Source organism: Tauraco erythrolophus, chromosome 16 (genome assembly GCF_009769465.1).
Source record: "Tauraco erythrolophus isolate bTauEry1 chromosome 16, bTauEry1.pri, whole genome shotgun sequence".
NCBI lineage: Eukaryota > Metazoa > Chordata > Aves > Musophagiformes > Musophagidae > Tauraco > Tauraco erythrolophus.
In genome coordinates this window covers 304,130-312,524 of record NC_141480.1, presented here as the reverse complement: position 1 = coordinate 312,524, position 8,395 = coordinate 304,130, and positions in this window count along the sequence as shown.

The window sequence follows — 8,395 nt, the reverse complement described above, 5'->3', positions numbered from 1 at the left end:
GTGTGTCAGCAAACTTGGATGAGCTACTTTAACAGCATTGTGTTACTCAACAGAGTAAACCACTGGTCAGTGTCTACCTTACTTTCTCTAAAGCAACACCAGAGAGAGTTAAATTTGGTTGTTCTCACAATCTTAAGTGAACTCTAATATGGAGGTGCCCCAGCTTTGTGGCTTCATAGAATTTACCACCATGGGCTTCGTGCCCATGCCAGAGCCCCACTGCTCACCCACGCAGGGATGCGCGCCGGGAGCCTGCGCTGCTGCCTCTGTGATGCTCACTGCCACGTTTCAGGTGCAGGGGCAGCAGCAGTGTCTGGCAGCTAACGAGGGCAGTGTCCCACCAAACAGCAGGAATGAGTTTGTTTTGTAGTTTCTTCTACTATTGGTCTCTTGGCAAACACTCTCCCTCTGTAACTGATGCTTAGCAGCGAGACCACCAGGACTGTCCAAATAGATGCACACAAAGTGGCTTCCCACCAGGTCTTTACCTTCCTAAGGGACTGCCTTAGCCTGAGTGAATTTATTGTCCTCCCACTGCAAGTTGGATCCACTGAGCAGAAGCTGAAATGTATCTCAGACAGCTTCTGCCCTTAGCAAGGGGGAAAATTTACACATCTGCAGATTTCAGAGCCGGCAGCCGGAATACTTCAGACAGTGAGCAGAGCCCCGTCTTCTAGTTGCCAAGTAATGGCACTTGAGGAAGCAAGCCTTTCTTGGGACAACAAGCGTCCTCCTGAGCCGCAGACGGCCCCTCGGCTTTGTGCACTGACCAGGGTGAAGTTAAGAGTGAACCCCTTGTTCTGGGCGGGACCTCTCCATATGGTTGTGTAGCTTTATGGGGAATTAAAATTCCTTGGAACAGGGCCTGGCCTTTGTCTGGTTCTGCAAATGTGCAAAAGTTTCAGCATTGTACTTTAATAGCAATATTTATTCAAATCCTGATTCTAGTGTTTATCTTTCCGAGTGCTTTGCTGCATAACTGGTTGCATTAAAGTTATCTGCAGCAATAAAGGAGCACAGGGGGCTCTTTTAAGAAGTGAAGGCTTTAAAATCTGACCTTTAATGGAAATTATTCACTGTATAAAAGACAATTCTTTATTTCTCAAATTGCCATTCATTTGTAAGATTCTTTTTGTTGAGTGTTGCAAGGCCTCTAGTTCAAGAATAGCATGAGAATGTAAGTTTGGGTTCAGTGTGTGTTCACTGCCATAGCCTTGCTTTTGAGCCTGGCAGAATGCATTATTTGTGTTTCTGTAGATGTATGCCTCAGATCAGATTTGAAACTTTTAATTATACAATGACAAAATGTCTGTCCCCTGTAATTAAGCACATTTGCTTTTCTTTAAATCACATGTTTGTATGCTAGTTGACAAAAATGCTTTTGAGGCAAACAGTCATGAGTGGCGCATCTTCAAATCCTGTCGGCAAACCAGATCTCCTCTCGCGTGACTGCGCAAAGCAGACAAGAGATACCAGTCAGGGAGGGGATCCCACAGAATGGCTGTCTCCCCAGCCTGAGCCCAGGGAGGATGGGGATGGCAGGATTTTGAACTGATGTAGTCGGGTGCTGCTGCAGCACCTACCGAGAACTAACGTGCAGCGCTGTGAGCGTTTCCTCGGCTCAAGGACTGCGTTTGCATCTTGACCCCAGAACAAGAGTGCCCGTCCCTCATGGTTCAGGAGTCTGAGCTGAGCCTGCCAGATGGACAATGCTGGTCATACCTTGGAAGAAATGAAGTAGGCTCGTATTCTGATTTAGGGAACAGCATTTATTTTAAGGGAAATTACGTTTTGTAGTGGCAAGCTTCTAATTTACATCTAACTAGACTGTGTCTTTTCGAGTTGAGTAAGAACTGTTTTTATTAAGCAGTACTCAGAGATGGAAATCAGTCACGTTATGGGTGAACTGTGCTCATTATGAATGGGGGGAGTGGTGCAGTCTTCTTGGAAATGGTCTTTAGGCAAATCCCTTTCTGCAAAAGGATTACTTAATAAGATGGGACATAATCACCCTGTCTGGGGTGGGCGTTTTCTTATGCTGTGCACTCAGACCGTGTTGGTTTCCTTTGTTCCTCACATCATCTGCTGTCAGAGCACCAGCTGGGTTTCCCGTTAGTACCTATGCAGGGGAATCGTCGTCTCCAAATGGCAACTGCCCAATCTGCTGAGTAACCGGTGAGAGGCACAATGTCCGGTATAACTGTCACAAGCGTTTTCTCCGTGAGGCTGCCCACCTACTAAGTGTTGTCTTTTAAATGTTTGAGGGGAAATTAAATTGCCAACTGAATCATTCAAACAGCAAAGGTATTGACAGAGAAGTCATATTAGGTCATCTCGCCTGCTGCTGCCAAGGCACTGTCGTTCTCTGCTGGGTATTTTCTGATGATTTTGCTAATTTATTTCCCGTTTGTCAGGCCGGCAGGCAGATCTTAATTGGAAAAATTCTCTGTATCCTCTGTTAGCAAACTTCTGTGCTGGTTGCCAGTTCCTAGATGCTCTACACAACATCATTCTGTCTATAATAAAAACAGAAAAGGGTTAAAAAAAGTGAAGCATGTCCCAAATTCTGGCTTCTTGTTCACATAATGTTACCTGTGCCACTGGAAGCTGCTCACTACACCAGGAGTTTATGATCTTGTTCTGTTTCCCTTGTCTCACTAACAGGGTGAAATCTACTGGCCCTCACTTTTATTTTAGACTCCTAGTGAAGCAGAATCACCATACTAAATACTACTGTTAGATTTTATCAATCAATGGATCATTTCAGGATCAATGGTAAATATCTGGAGTTCTTTAGTCAGGTGATTTTCATGGGCATCTATCGGTAAACAGAAATTAAATGCCATGTTTCAAGCATGATCTAACAAACTGCCAAAAGGAAGCCCCTCCTTCTGTGTACGCTACAATAGTGACTTACACGGCGGAGGTGCGTGCGTGTCCGCGAGACGCCAGAGGCCTCCGGTGCAGCGGCAGTGGGGTGCAGCGGCAGTGGGGTGCAGCGGCAGTGGGGTGCAGCGGCAGTGGGGTGCAGCGGCAGCAGGGTGCGGCGGCAGCGAGATGCACGACAGCAGGTGCCTTGGGGAGCAGCGTGGGGCTGCTGCTCGTGTGCTCTCGCTGCTGCAGAAGTTCTTTCCCTTTGGTGGTCTCACGGCAGCAATGACATCCTCATTTCAGTCTCCGTTTTGGTAAACTAAATGCCCTTCATTATTACCATCGAAGTTTTTGTTGTCTGCCTCTGTGTTACAGCTGACCTGGTGTTCTCTCCCAGGGGACTGGTGAGAACATGACATACGATGTCACTGCAGACGAGGGGGTTTTTCCCTTGGCTGTGATGCCCCCCAGCACCCAGGCATCCCCACGGGGGACACAGCCCACCAGCGGGGACCCTGGGGCTGGGTCAGTGCCTCCTCCCGACCGTACGCCTCCTCCGAGGTTCTACGCAAAGCCCTCGCGGTGCTGCAGCGCCCACACAGACAACTGCTCTGCTGAGGAGGGCTCGTGCCTGCGCAGGGTCACCCCTGCTGCTCTGGGTACAGCTCTCCACAGCTGTCCCTGCACCACCGATGCTGTCGGTCCGTCTCTCGGGCAGCTGAGCACCAGCCAAGGTCCAGACGTGCCCACCGGAGCCAAGCTGACTTTGCAGGGATGGGATGACTTCCAGTGCTCCCTGGCATGGTGTGTCAGCAGGACTTCCTCTTCTACCCCAGAGAAACACAAAGGCTCTGGTAGGGACAAAGTCATGCCAGAAATTCACAGTATTTAGTGTTTAGCTTTCTATTCTTACTTCTTTTTCTGGAGTTACTCAGCCTCTTAAAGAAAGTTGAGGGCTGAGAGGGAAGCATCTCGGGTGCTGTAGCTGTGACAACAGTGCTCCTTAGACTCGGAGAATGTCGTGTCATTTGAAGGAAACAAGCTGTTGGCATTGGGTAAGATTTGACCCCCTCTTTTACCAATGCTTACAAGCTCAAGCAAAGAAGAGCCATGTACTGAGTGAGGACGTTTTCTTCTTTGATGTCGAATCAATACAAAATGGTTTTACATGAGTTTTCCTGTGGGCCTGGAGGTGGCAGATCTTTAATTGCGCATGAAAGGGACATAATGACAGCAAACCTTGTTAGCATGATAAATATGCGTCTGGTTTCATAGGTCATTTGCTTCTAAGGTCTGTAGGTTCAGCTGGAGAAGCACCAAGAAGCAGCAGGGCAGTGGTAGAGGCAGGTTAACACTGATTTCTTCATCCCCATCTGCTTCCTACAGGGTTTGATAAAACTACATCTCTTTATTACATGCATGATAAGTAGCAATGATGAAGTTAGTTGGAGTTATCTTGTTTCATGCAAAGTCAGAGCTGCCTCCTCTTACTCTGCAGTCCTGATTTACTAGGGTGTCCTGTTTTAGGAGACTGCCAGATGAACAGGATTGTTTTGCTGATTCATTCTTGCAGCAATGTCAGGACAGCCTCCAGCACTGCTTCAGGGAAAGTCAGGCTAAGGACAGACACAGGAGAAATAGTGAAGGAGCCAAATTTGACAAGAAAATCTGCTTGTCCTACTTACATTTAGAGGTAGAGGTCAGAGATGGGTGGGTTCTTTCATTCCCCAAGAAGTGGCACGTTCATGAAGGGCAGGCAACTGGTGAGCCTGCTGTCTCCATCAACAAGGCAAGGCCAGTGGCTGATGCTTCCCTCACCGTGCTCCAGTTTCTAAACTTTTGGACATAGTAGGTTAGAAGGTCAGAACAGACCTTTGTGATCCTCCAGGCTGCTCTGAACATCGAGGGGTTCTCCACCTCAACTCTGTGTATCTTTCAGAAACCATCTGATCTTGATTTACACTTTTAGTGCTGGGGAGTACGTGACAGGCACAGTAAGGACCTAAACCAGAGTCCTACCCTTGCTGTTAAAAGTGGGCATCCCGTATCTCCTCTAAATGTGCTCAGCTTCAGGTTCCAGCAATAGGCCGTTAGACCTCTTGTGCACATCCAGCCTTGAGCTTCAGGGGCCTCCTGCATCAAGTATGCGTACCCCCATGTTGGCACTTTCAGACTGATCTAACCTTCTCTTTGACATGACGATTGTACTGTTGTCCTTGAGAATAAACTACAAGGCGTATTTTCCAGTTCTTTTGCTATGACTGTGGCTGGAGGGGTGCCAGTTTTGTCATCCACTGGAAACGCGGGCAGCTAGAACTGGAAGCAGCGTGGCAATAGTAGAGCAATGTTAAATACATCCATATGTCCTCCCACTCGATATGTCTGCTCACACGCTCAAAGACTGGCATTAGTTGTCTTCACCACAAAGCCATGTTGGGAGCTGATGTTCAGCTGATTTAAACCCGCTATTTTCCAGAACAGTTTCCAAAGCTGGTGGGTATGTCTCTGTTCCTACATGTACGAGTTTACGTGTGAGCCTGTGAACGTGCCGTTTTGTGTGACGGGACGCAGCGTCCCGCAGTACGGCCGGCGTGTTGCCCTGTCCACCTGGATGTGCTACACTGAATGAGAGAAGCTGACAGATGAGACTGGAAGGATATACCTTGTGTTGTCATAAACTAGAAAATATGGGAACAGGATGGTTGTCTAACGTGGAAACAACCCTTTACATCGGGTAGTGGGGAGAGGTTTCCCCACAGGTGTCATCTGATGGGCCGCTGGACAGCGGGGTGCTCTCTTTCACAGAATCCTTTACCACAGTCAAACCACTGCAGAGTTAGAAAGAAGAACCATTTGACTCTGTCAAAAGCCAGTTCAGTATTTCATGTGAAAGCCACAAGGAAAGTGGGTTCACAGCATGATAATTCCTATTGCAAAATGCTGCTGTATTGTTGGAGAGTATAACTTCTAGCAACACACACAGACTGACTGCAGTGTGCTGTCAGTCTGCCGTGCTAACAGAGAGCACAACTCTGACGAGCAGTTGGAAGTTACAATCTTCTGCACTGTGTTTTTCCAAGAATATTTCTGAAATGGAGTAATGCTTTTTGTTCCCAGATTAGTGTAGTGCTGAGCAAAATCTATGGGAAATTCCAACATTTCAAGTGTGTTTTTTTCCTCCTGAAATGAGCTGATAATCAAAATGTTAACAAATAATAATTGTGGAACAGGAGTTATGAAAATTTCCCTGTGGGGAACCTGGCCTCTCCTTTCTTCTCCCTCTCCTTGTCCTCTAAGGAGGGACTAGGACCTCTTCCTCAGTGCCCAAGGACTCTCGTGGCACTGCAGGCATCACCATCAGATGCAAACTGAGCCAGTCAGTCATGAAGATGTTGGAGACAAAAGGTGCCAAAGATAAATCTCTCACAAGGCAACAGAAGTAATGTTTTTAAGAGGTTCAGAAGTACATATTTGGCATCAGTACGAAACCCCAAATATTCCAACATGGGTAGAGTCTACACAGCTAGCTGGACCCACCTGAACTGATGAGGAGGATCACCTGATGACCCAGGAGGTTCTGCGCATCAGGTAAGCTCGAGCCATTGCTCCTGAAGATGGATAGTTCAAGACCAGCCCAGGTATGCAACTCCAGACTTCCAGAAACTACCAAGTAATCCTGTAGACATCTTCTGTAGGTTGCAGGTCAGTGGGCATCTTCAGGATCGCAGTTTGGGGAAGGGTGAGACTGTAGCCACTGGAAGACCTGTCTGGATTGGTGTGGAGTGGACCATTAGGGCCTGGATGAGACAGATTTATATAAGAAAACATCCATTCTGGATCAATTCAAAGCCCAAAATACTCTGCCAGATTTGTGCTAGATTCAGTTCAAGAGCAGTCAGCCACTTCCTCCGAGTTCTTGTTCCACCTCCCTGCCCGCCTGTCTTCCTCTCTTTCCACCTGTTCTGTTTGTTCCTGGCTACCTGGATGACACCATCCAGCATCTTCCAGGCTGTGAAGCTGAGCTTGGCCATTCTCACTCACGAGCTCTGCCTTTGGCCTTTGCCGTGATGCAAATGCTGACCCGCTTCCAAATGTCAGTCTGCTGGTGTGACTCCCTCTCTTTCCAGCCTGTCCCAGGGATCACCAGCTGCTCCTCTCTGTGTCTGCCTTTATTCCTGGACAGGACTTTGAGGACTAAGCTGAGATTTCCTTGTTGACATGTTGGTGCACTGACCTAACCGGCCACTGCACACCTAAAGTGGTTTTGCCTTCAACCTCCCGGCCCATAGTGCCAGGAGAGTACACTGATGCTCTGTAGCAAAACCAGGTAGTGTATCTAGAGATAATTAGTGATTACATGTCTATAATCAGTAATCAGATGTCAGAAGAGTAGAATTATAGCAGATTCAAAGGTACTGTGTTTGTTTGTTTATGTGCTTGTTTGTTTATATATTTTCTTGTGACCATAGGGAAGCAAGCGGTGAAATGTGTTTTGGCCAGGCTCGTGACGTAGGCAGGGCTGCCATCTGCCATCTGGGCCCTCTAACCTCTGGTGTAACCCCTGGCATATGCACCTCAGCTGTGTGAGTACTGCAGCAACCCGGCTGGGGCTGAGAGATCCCGGTCTGCTTGCCTGCCCGGCCATTTGCTGTCACTTTGGAGGAAAAACACATTCTCTAAACCAGGGTGAATGATGTCTTGCAGGAACTAGAACCAGTGCTCGCTGTGGCCAGGACTACTTGTTAACTTTCACTAGATCAGATGAAAAATAACTGGGTTGGGAAAGGGTTGTTCTCTAATGATGTGTAAAGCCAGGCTGTGGTAACTGGGTGTCATGGTCCCTATGGTGCCGGGAGAGATGCGCGCTCCGCTCGCTGTCTAGCAGCAGTCCTGGCTCGGCGTTAGCCATGGGCAGTGACCAGCAACAGCTGAGCAAAGCCTAAGAGAAAAAAGTTGGCTCTGGCATTGCTTTAGGACTCTGCTTTTCCCTGGGAGTCAGGCACTTTCTAGGATAAACTGCATTTGGCAAGATAAGTGACTTGCCAGCGATGTAAGCGCGTGTGCAAGAGGCATCAGCGCACGTGCAAGAGGCGGGCTTACCGGGCAGCTCGCTCCAGCTCGCTCGGCAGGTGGGAACCAGCTGGTGAGCAGTGACGGCGCCTGATGCTGACCCAGCTTCTGCCACTCATGCTGCTGTCAGGGGAGCCCCTGTGCCAGCGAGGACAGGGATCTCTGGGGCAGCGTGGCCGTGCGCGGGGGAGCACCTCCAGCCCCGCACGGAGGAGCGTCACTTGCTGTGTGTGGGACGTGGAAGGCAGATGGAGACCTGAGAGCTCTGTCCTGTCACAGTACGTTAGCTGGAGAGAACTCACTGTGCTGAGATGGTGGATACTGAGCAAGGACGGAGCCACAAAGATCAGAAGGCTGCTAGTCCAGAAGAAAGTCTGCAAGTATTTCCGTTTCTTTCCGAGCCACAGCAGGGAGCCATGTGTTAACCACTAAGGTTTTGGTTTCCATCTGTTGG